Source organism: Podarcis pityusensis, assembly GCF_964106645.2.
Source record: "Podarcis pityusensis genome assembly, chromosome: 1".
Taxonomy (NCBI): Eukaryota; Metazoa; Chordata; class Lepidosauria; order Squamata; family Lacertidae; genus Podarcis; species Podarcis pityusensis.
This window is the reverse complement of record NC_138028.1, coordinates 39,214,077-39,225,613: the sequence shown is the minus strand read 5'-3', so window position 1 is coordinate 39,225,613 and position 11,537 is coordinate 39,214,077. Positions and strand designations below refer to the sequence as shown.

The 11,537-nt window shown below is 40.2% G+C and overlaps 1 protein-coding gene across 1 annotated transcript in view; it reads left to right on the top strand.

Moving 5' to 3' along the window:
* The window catches only part of DPH6 (diphthamine biosynthesis 6), a 240,207-nt gene that overhangs the window by 36,747 nt on the left and 191,923 nt on the right, over window positions 1-11,537 (top strand). The window lies entirely within an intron of this gene.

Genomic DNA, 11,537 nt, shown 5'->3' with positions numbered 1-11,537 from the left:
GGTCCTGTTAGCTAGGGATGATGGGAATTGTAGTCCCAAACATCTGGAGGGTCAGAGTTTGCCTGTAATAGTCCCATTCTATTCTGTCTTGATCAGACCACACCTGGAGTGCCACAGTTTAATAAGGACATTGACAAGCTGGAATGTGGGCAGAGGAGGGCGACCAAGATGCTAAAGGGCCTGGAAACTAAGCAGGGGGTTAGACTAGATGACCCTCGGAAACCCTTCTAACGCTACAGTTCTATTATTCTATTCTGTAATTCTGTAAGCATATTTGCATGCTTATATGGAGGTTCTGCACCAAGAGTAGGAAACCTTTGGCTCCCCAGATGTTCTTGGACTCTAGCTCCCAACAACCCTAACCAACATAGCCAATAGCCAGAGATGGGACTTGTAGTCAAAAACACACGGAGGGCCCCATGCTCTCTACCCAAAGCTCTTTGGTTCTTGCTCTTAATTTTCTGTGTTGCGATATGTCTCCCCACCACCACCACCAATAATTTTAGCGTTGTCACCTACAGAAATCTGATCCAATAGAAACCAAGTTTTATCTCCTCTCTCTGGCAGTTATCAAAACAAAAGAATACCATTTGGTTATTATGGTTGCTACAACATAATCTGCTTGCCTCACTTAAACAATGGGTTGGATCCAAGGGTGCCGTTCTGCATGTGGAAGGCATCTTCTCCTTGCCTTAGAGTTGTTTTAACAACTCTCGTTAGAGCACTAAATCCACAGATTCTTCAGCTTGTGCAGTTTCTGGCACAAATTGAAGCATGAGAACTGCTATAGAAGCTGCTTACCATGCTACATGAACTCTTGCAGAAGAGCTTGTGGAACAATTTTAGCAGCTATTTTACTTCTGCACACAGATTTTCAGCTCTATTATCAGAGAGCCCTGCTTATTCTTTGTCTTTTAAAAAAGTCCGTACTAGAATGTAAGAAAGGCTTTTCGTTGGAGATGCTTAATAGCTGTCTTGCCTGCATTGTGTGCAGTTGCACGAACTTGCATGGTGGGAGCACGAAAGGCCCACAGTTTATGAGACATTAACTTTATTTCTGTATCGGCACCAAACAGAGAATTTATTTCATTTTTTAAAATCAGGCATTTTTCATTTTATAGATGGATATTTTTCTTCTACTTATGTGTGTCTGAAGCTCGGTAAAGATTTGTCAAAGTGAGATTCTAATAATTAGGTTTCATGATGTCAGTTGTTTTCTTTAAAGTATCAAGTTTAAAAGTATCCTGACAACTCTGTTATGGACATGGCCATTAAAACCTCTAGTTTGTAGTGGTACGTTGAATGCAAAATCTTTTACCATTACGGAACAGTTTAGTGGGCCCCTTTAATGAGCTCTATATATTTAAAATGCCTATTTCCTGTCTGAAGCTAGAAAAACACTAAAAAGAAAAAAAAGAAAAAGCTAAAGACTGAAAACTTCTGCTTTTGTTTAGTCTGTGGTAGAATTATTGATGTTGCTTTCATGATCAGTGATTGATTTAAGAGTATTTTTCTTTGTATTGTATTCAACATTGATTCCTGTAGCTATAGTTCAGTTATTTTGAGCATTGAGTGAGCTTTTGTTTGGCCTGTATAGAATTCACCTTGTAACTATTATGATTTGTTAGGTCTGTGTGCTTAGATTTAGGCCTTGCACCAAGGACCGGATTCAAAGGACCATTGGGAGAGCATCTATGTATGGAAAACTGGGAAGCATTGATCCAGAGCAAGAACATTAAATGTTTTATACAGGAGACAGGACTTTATACATGTTATTACATGGCCTGTGTGCATTGAAAAAAATTACACCTACTTAGAAACAAGAGAAAGTTGCATGTATGACATTTCTTGTATGCATGCAAGATCACTTGCTTAGAAGCCTAAGGCTGTGTAAATTTATTTGAAAGGAGATCCCATTGAACAAAGTGCAATAGTTTGTGCAATAAACATACAATAGTAATGGGTGGTATTGGCCAGAATTATAAGGGTGGTAGTTATTAGGCAGCAGGTTTTCCCATCCATGAGATACTTTCTATCTCATGTCCATACTGTTTGATCAAGAGAAGCATGAATATAATTTGAAAACAGAACAGTAGTAGTTCATAAAACAGGAGTACAATATCTGGCTCCTGGAATTATACTGGTCGTATACAGGATTGCATCTGTTTGGACCAAAGTGCCAGTGAGGGCCTAGTTTGCGAGAAGAGTAGGAACTCCACAAGCATAAACACAATGCATGGCTTGTTGTAATATTTATAATGTTTAACCTTTGAAGTCATAAACCTCCTCCTACAGTCCTTTATCCAAATCGAGAAGCAGCCTCCAACTCACTGTGATGGGCAATCATGTTACAATTTCAAGAGTTTTAATATTGTGAGCAGTGGAAGTATGGAGGAACCAGTTGCAATTAGTAAAAATGGCTTCACTTCCTATTTGTTAAAAAAAACACCCCAAAACTATTGGCTCAAATTGCCTTCTGTCCACAGAGGGACACCACTGGATGCAACTTACTGCCCTTAGGCTTTGGGTGAAAAAATAAATTTTGTTTTGTTTTGTTTTTTTGAGGAAGCAATAAACTTATAATAAACAAATGCATTTGATCTGAGAAAAACAACTGCATGACTAAGTTAGGCTTCCTTGGTGGCCTGGACAGATTTTTACCATGGCCTTGATACATTTTTCCATATTTGGAGGCAAACCAAATAGTGAGTCTCGGCCAATTTTCTGTTGCAAGAAAATCAAGGCATTTCCTACATGAATAAAGCTACTTGATATAACCTATATTATAACTCTATAAATTTTGCCTATATGACATGACATCATTCAGTATCTGCATATATACAACATCATTGCACTTTTTCATCTTCAAAGTTCGGCTTGCCTGAGTCATAGTCCTGTTATGTCATGAATTCAAAATAATAAAAAAATCTGAATTTCACATATCAAATGTCGTCTTTTCAAGTAAGCAATGGTTCATTTCATTTAGGTATTTTTGTACTTCCTTATTTCAGGAGTTTTGTAGCAGCAGCATTGAAGTGTTTGATGCCTTCTTGCTTATTTTTGGCTGAAATTTTTATCTTGCTTAAAAACATGCAATGTGCGAAAAACAACTTACTGAATCAGATCTCCCCCCTTTTTTTTAATGTTGAGACACCTGGTCTGAAATGTGAGCCAAAGCAGGCCAGAAGACTTGTGAGGAGAGGCACCACCTTAATCAATCACATAAAAAGGAATATCAAAAAGTAAGGATAGTGGCATGCAGAGAAAAGTTGAGAGCCCTATGCTCCTTCATTCCAGTTCAATATCCTTATTTTAAAAACCTGAGTGTTTTCCTAAAGTCAAATTGTTCTTGTCTTGCCAGTTCATTTCTGCTGTTGATAATACATTTTATCCAGCTTGGTTGGCACACGTTTAGATTACTGAGTTTGTGTTGGGTTTCACGTTGAATATATGAAGGTCCCTTATGCTGAGTCAGGCCACTGAGCCATCTAGCTTTGCACTGACTACTCTTGCAGTTGCTCTTCAGGTTCTCAGGCACAGGTCAGTCATCTGATGATGCCAGGGATTTGAACTTCGAACCTTATTTATGCGCGGGGCTGTGGCCTTTCTCTGTAAATAGCAGTCTCTCAAACAGTAAAGTAAGCATTTGACATTGGGTTCTTAAATTTCCATAGAAGTATTCTGTAGGCCACAGCCTAATACTGACAACTTCCAACCCACTCTGATCTTATGTACTTAGGACGACTGTTTTCAGGGTCCCAAATTAGAGCGACTTTGCATTGCTCAGAGTCATATGATCGGCATACTAATTTTGTGTTCATGTCCTGCTTGGGCTGCCCATAGGCATCTGTTTGACCACCGTGAGGACAAAATGCTGTGCTAGGCAGGCCTTTGGTCAGATCCAGCAGGGCTCTTACATCCTTATTCTAAATTTATGCTCTTGCCAGGAATGCATGATGATGACAAAGGGCTGAATGCTTGTCATACAGAAGTTCTCACAGCTGGAGAAGATGGGTTTCTTAGATTCTTGTGGTTCTTTTCTGAGAGCGCATTGATGCACACTAGGGAGATTCCAGCTCAATTCATATGAATGCAGGACTCCTCCTGGTCTATAGGACTATTAGTCTCCAAATCATAGTTCTGTGGTAGCGCACACAGTGTACAAGGTTCTAGTTTCAGTTCATGGTGTCTCTCATGAGAGTGTGAAGTCAGCTCCTGCCAGAGGCATTGACAAGCTGATGCCAGTCACAGCAACTAATAGCAGTATGTGGAAAACAAAAAATGATTGGCAGTGCTTAGAGCAAAACTGTGGGTGTTTATTCATTTGACAAAGGCTTACCTTTTACTTCTAGATTTTTCTAATTATATACTTGGATCCCCCCCCCCCCATCATTTCACATCAGATGTATTTCTCCCCTGAAACAGAGAATCAAGGCTATCCTAAATTTCCAGAAAGTATTCCATTTACTCTCAACATTGGTTAGTAAAATACCGGATGGGTGCCAGGACACAGTCTAATAAAATATAAGGAAAAGGGGTCTATGATTACACACTGCTCGATATAGTTATTTCAGTCCATTGGGATGGATAGAGAATTGGGAGCATTACAGGCCCTTTAATCCAAACTCCCCACAACCCAGTGTCAGAGGAGTTTGGATTGCATCCTAAACTGGGAAAACAAAAGGTGGATGAATTTAAGGTAATCCAATTCTATCTGTTTAGTCAACATGCTGACTTGTGATGTCAGGAGATACAGAGATAAAGGATCAGTGTGTGTGAGAATGCTTTGGAACCACAAATAGTTTGGTCTTGGAAATTTTGAGTTTGAGGCAGCCACAAGGCATCTGAATAAATATAATAGGTGGAGAGCCAGACTAGACAGTGCAAATGTTGAATATCTGTTCTTAGGTGGTTTTTCTTCTGCCTGTCAGAAGAATCATCAGAACATAGAGCATAATGAAGTTGGGTTGGAAGGACTAAGACAGAATAGAGACCCATACATTAGCTAGCAAGATAATATTTGACAAGGATGCTTTCAATAGACTGCAGAAAGAGGAGGGCAGACAACCCTATACAGTGGTACCTCAGGTTAAGTACTTAATTCGTTCCGGACGTCTGTACTTAACCTGAAACTGTTCTTAACCTGAAGCACCACTTTAGCTAATGGGGCCTCCTGCCGCTGCTGTGCTGCTGGAGCACAATTTCTGTTCTCATCCTGAAGCAAAGTTCTTAACCTGAGGCACTATTTCTGGGTTAGCGGAGTCTGTAACCTGAAGCGTATGTAACCTGAAGCGTATGTAACCCGAGGTACCACTGTAGTTGAAAGCAAGAGAGTCAAAGTGAAAGGGTATACGGCATGTCTCAGGCCTGTGGTGGTTAAGAAAAGTATACAAATCAGCCAGAGGTTAGAAGAGTTCAGGGATAGGTTCTCCATCCCCTCCAAAATGGGGGAAGAACTTGGAATGTTTGATAAGGAACGAGCTGGGGATGGGGAGAGTTATAAAAGGAGAATCATGGTAGCGGTTAAGATGGAGTAGAGTGAAACGGGAGAGTAGCTGTCTTCTCAGAGGATAACTGATGGGGAAGGAGGAAAGGAATAATGGAGGAGAACAAGGTGAGTGCCTCAGCAGAAAGTGAAGAAGAGTTGGAAAGGTAGACCTTAGTTGGAGAAGATAGGCCGGGTGTTAATTAGAGTGGTGTAATTATGTTGCTTTGGTGGGGAGGGTGGTATAGGAGAGGAGACTGGGTGAACTGCACTCTCCTTTATTTAGACTGTAATTAAATTTTGAACATAAATATCCAATTTGTTGGCCTAGTAATTTTGTTTGCCAATCCTAAACCTTGTTTCAAGTGTGTGTGCTTTTTATTTAGAAATAATAATGCATCTCTTTGTGAGGTATTTCTTAAAGTAGCTTGTATTTTTGCAAGTATAATCCTTAGTTCCCCCCAGTGCATGTTCAATTTAATGGTGTATTGGCATAGCAGCCCATTTTTCTAATTGCTTTTTAAAAAGCGATAATTTGACTGTTGTATGTAGCGGTTCTCCAAAGATAGATATTATTAAGGTGATGAACAGCTCTGTTTGGCTTTATGCTTATCAGTAACCTTTACTCATAATGTGATATTGTCTGAATGTCTTATTCTGTTCAGCTTTCCCTAGCCCTGATGAAGCCTTAGGCTGCTGTTTCTTTGAGTTACTGATAATTTTTTATCTGATTAACTGACACATTTAGTTGAAATCAGACACAGCCCTTAGGCTGGGCATGGATTTAATTTAAAAAGTATCAAAGGTTTGCACTGTGTGCTGTTTAATCATCATGTTTATCAGGCAAGGAAAAATTACCGGAAGGACCATAGGGAGAGGGTTATCTTAAGGAGCAGTAGCTTGGGAAATTGACAATAACTACAAGGTAATTTACTGCTAACTTTCACTTTCATTAATATAACATTTCCCACTAATAATTACAGTGCATGTAATATACTAATTAAATGGAAAGCATTATCACTAATTTTCTTCTTGCTGAACTCAAGGAATTGTGTAACAAGAGGATTAAAAAACATGTGTAGTTATACTGTGTTTAATCCACTAGCAAATTGGGCAGCCCATAGAATTTTGTTATTGCATTCAGTTACTTTCTTATAGCAGTTCTTATGGTCTCTATTTTGGAATTCTTCCTATTTGATCTTATTTGGCAGCAAACCATTGAAGCTCAACCTGGAACCTATGGTTTATAACAACTATAGCTTGGTTGCAAATGCCCCCTTTTGAGGGTGAAGTGCTGGAGAGAGTGGTAGGTGAGAAATTGCTTGAGCTCCTAGACTGAATCAAATTACCTAGACTGAATCAACCTTTGTTGTCCTGTTGGACCAGCAATGGGAGACTGTGTTTTGGCCCCATGGTCTTCCTGCTGGCGTGTACTCCAGGGTGCAATATTGTCCTCGTTGCTGTTTAATAGAAAAGTGAAGCCTTTCTGAGTATGCTCACTCAACGTTCAGGTAAAGTACAGGTAGTGGTTGGCACACAAAATACTATATCACCAGTCAAGGTGACAAAGCTTTCAGGATTCTTCATACAACCACCAAACAGTTACGTAGTTCCAATTTTCAGCGAGGAACGCATGTTATCCTGCTGCAGAAAAAAGAATAGACTCTTGTGACAAATTAAGTATACTCTGGTTATCTCCCGCTTAGACTACTTTAATGTGTTCTATGTGGGACTATCTTTGTTTTTTTTTTTTAAATGATATTTATTAAGATTTTCAAAAATACAGAAAGTAAAGATTAAAGTACATTCAAAGCCTTATTTTCATACATCCACTTTCCGGGACTCCCCCCTTCCCCCACCCCTACCATATTCCCCTTTCATATTATTGGCTCCACAAGCTCTCAGTTCTAATTAAAACTTAATTTGTTTAGACCATTATTCGAATTTAAAATTTATACACTCCTCATCAATACCCTTAATAAAAGACAAAAGTTCTCTCCCCAGGGCCCACCCCATTTTCATTCCACAATTTCCCTTTTTTTAAAGATAAGGACACCCCACACAATAGAAATATAAGAAATAAGAAATAAAAATATAATAGGTGAAAAAGAGCCAGTTCAGAAAAAAAAAAGTTGACAAGCCTTTGGATTTTAGTTCTCCCCCCCCTGTCCCCGGTTTAATTTCCCCCTGACCACCAAACCATGTTATCTGCCTGGAATTCTTAAAGTCCATAAATCACCTATTTCCCCCAACTCCTTGCTGGCTTTTTCTTTTTATAATTATTTTTTAAGACATTTAACTTCAAATCTTTAATAAAACTCCCCCCATTGTTCTTTCCAAGTTGTAGTCCAATTTCCTCTTGTTCCGCTGCTGAAACGTTCTAATTCAGAAGTTTAGTAACTCTGCAGGGATTATTGTTATTCAGGAACAAAAACTTGCGTTCAGTCCCTTCCTTTCTTCAATAGAAAATTCTATTGTCTCCTTTAACTGAACACCCTGTAGACAAAATATTATTTCCGTTTTGCAGCTTTCCCAGAAGATAACCAGTCCTGTAAAATTCCAATGGTATTTTTCCACTTACAACCATCTTTGTAATGTCCCGAAACTCCTCTAGGGGGATTGTTGTAACTTTGTTTTCTCTAGTCCAAAAGTCCGATTGTTATCCATGTTTTCGCCATTTTGTATCCAAGTTTTAACGGGTTATAGCAAATTGTAACAAATTTAACCAGCAAAGTTCTCATAATAAAATCCTCTCTGCTTTCCGACTTTGACAGCTACTTTGACAGCTGTCAAAATCTCCGACTCTCTTCACCAGGCTCTCTCTTCAATCACCCCGGTTCCCAGGGGGGGGGGGTCACGTTTCCCTTCTCCCTCAATTCTTCCTCCAGCACAGTTCTTGTAGTTCCCCATCGTGGAATTCTTAGTTTTTATCAGCAATATAAATCTTTTTGGACCTTGGCTTCCCCGTCCTTGTTTTGGAAGGTTTACAGTAGGGAGGGGGACTGACTTCCTTTTTGGATCCCCCCCCCGCTCGTGTCCTATCCGAAAAAAAAATTTTTTTTTTCTCCTTTTGAACCCGGTTTCCAAATTACTCACGGGTTGTTGTTAAGAAGTCCGAATTTTCAATAGAAGAAGTCAGCGCTCTCCGCCGGATGGCATGCGGCTGCGCTCGGCAGGGATAGCAGAGGACTCAAAGCACCACGCTTCTCCCCGGCACCCGATCCGTAGCCTTTAAAAAGGCTCCTTCACGAGTCGGGAGGGCGCTAGCGGTGCCAGCCGAGTCTCCATGTCCACGGCCTCCGTGGCCGTGGTTTTTGAGGGTCCCCGCATCGCCGGTGCGGTAGGACCCAGCCCCTGCCGAGCAGGCTCCCTCCGGAGCTCGGAGGGAGTCCGCCATTCGGCGATGGCGCCAACCCGGAAGTGCCTATGTGGGACTATCTTTGAAGGTGACACAGAAACTACAACTAACCCAGAATGCAGCAGCTAGACGGGTGACTGGGAACGGCTGCCAGGACCATATAACACCGGTCCTGAAAGACCTGCATTGGCTCCCAGTACGTTTCTGAGCACAATTCAAAGTGTTGGTGCTGACCTTTAAAGCCCTAAATGGCCTTATCCCTGTATACCTGAAGGAGCGTCCCCACCCCTATCGTTCTGCCTGGACACTGAGGTCCAGCTCTGAGGGCCTTCTGGTGGTTCCCTCACTGCGAGAAGTGAAGTTACAGGGAACCAGGCAGAGGGCCTTCTCGGTATGTATGTAAGCAAGAACCATAGAGTTGGAAGGGACCATGAGGATCATCTAGTCCAGCCCTCTGCAATGCAGGAATCTTTTGCCCAACACCCAAAGCCCTGAATTAAGAGCCTCATGTTCTACTGACTGAGCTATCCCTCGTTAAGGTAGTGGCACCCTGTGGAAAACTCTCCCATCAGATGTCAAGGAAATAGACAGCTTTATGACTTTTAGAAGACATCTGAAGACAGCCCTGTATAGGAAAGTTTTTAATATTTGATGTCACATTGTGTGTTTATACAGTGGTACCTTGGGTTACATATACTTCAGGTTACATACGCTTCAGGTTACAGACTCCGCTAACCCAGAAATAGTGCTTCAGGTTAAGAACTTTGCTTCAGGTTGAGAACAGAAATCATGCTCTGGCGGCGCGGCGGTAGCAGGAGGCCCCATTAGCTAAAGTGGTGCTTCAGGTTAAGAACAGTTTCAGGTTAAGTACAGACCTCCGGAACGAATTAAGTACTTTTTTTTTTTTTTTTTAAATATTTATTAGGGTTTCAAATAGAAGTAGATATAATAAACAATATAACATATGTCTTAACATAATTTCACATTTTCTTTGGACTTCCTCACATCTCCCGCTCCCACTTTCATCGTTGTAACTTTTTCCAGCAGTTTATTATCTTATTTGCATTCTTATGTCCCATCTGTATATTTATAATCTTGTATTTCTCAAAAAAAGTTTATATTTTCTCAATCTCACTTATTATCTTAAATCATCCAATTTAGTGGTGCTCAATTATTTATGATCTAGCATCCTGCTTAACATTCACTCAAATTACAATATTTTTGTAAATAAATCTTGAATTTCTTCCAGTCCTCCTCCATCTTCTCCTCTCCCAGGTCACGGATTCTGCCGGTCATCTCGGCCAGTTCCATATAGTCTATCAGTTGCATCTGCCATTCTTCCAGTGTGGGTAGATCTTGAGCTTTCCAGTGTTTTGCTAGAAGTATCCTTGCTGCTGTTGTTGCATACATAAAAAATATCAAGTCCTTCTTTACCACCCCTTGGCCGACAATACCCAAAAGAAAGGCCTCTGGTTTCTTTGTGAAGGTATACTTAAATACCTTTTTCAGTTCATTATAAATCATTTCCCAGAACGCCTTCACTTTAGGGCAGGTCCACCAGAGGTGGAAGAATGTTCCTTCACTCTCTTTACATTTCCAACACTTATTATCAGACAGGTGGTAAATTTTTGCAAGTTTGACTGGGGTCATATACCATCTATATATCATTTTCATTACATTTTCTTTCAAAGCATTACATGCAGTAAAGTTCAACCCAGTACTCCACAACCTTTCCCAGTCCTCAAACATAATGTTATACCCAATGTCCTGTGCCCACCTTATCATAGCCGATTTAACCATTTCATCTTGTGTATTCCATTTTAGCAGCAAGTTATACATCCTTGAAAGCGGAACGAATTAAGTACTTAACCCGAGGTACCACTGTATTCTGTTGGAAGCTGCCCAGAGTGGCTGGGGCAGTCCTGTCAGACATGGTACTACTACTACTACTAATAGCCTACACTTTTGTGGACTTGGTTTTCAGTTGCTATCCATGCTGTCAGTACTTTTGAGGCTTGATAGCACTGGCATCATGGTACATTTGATTGACATCCTATGTCCTTATAAAATGTGGGTTTTTTTGGGGGGGGGTTATTGGGTTGTTGCTTTTATTTTGATTATATATTTTGTGGTTTTATATTTTGATTTTATTTTGTGAACCACCCTGAGACATCTGGGTATAGGGCAGTATATAAATTCTAATAATAATAATAATAATAATAATAATAATAATAATACATGAATGTACCCTTTCATAACACTTTGTCCACACAAAATAATACTGTGTCACTATGGTTACTGTTCTGCACATTCACTGCTGCTTATCTGAAAGGCTTCTGCTCTGTAAATTTTGAAGTGCACGCTACATCTTTGTTCTGAGGAGATCACATCAAACAAGCAACCATCCCCCCCCCCAAAAAAAACTACAGTTCTGTGGTGTTACCATGATGACTGCGGAATACCATGCATTTAACTTAATGGTACTAGTGGTTAACGGGTTGGACCTTTGTGTAACAATTTAAGATAATCCTGTAGATATTTATAATGTGCAATAGATAATGACTTACTGGTATTTAAGCATTGCTATTACTATGTCCAACTCAGGGCGGGGGAGATAATTTGTGTAGCATAGCTCAGGGTTGGTGAACTTTTTTGACTCAGTGGGCCAAATTTGACATCTGGGCAATATAGTTG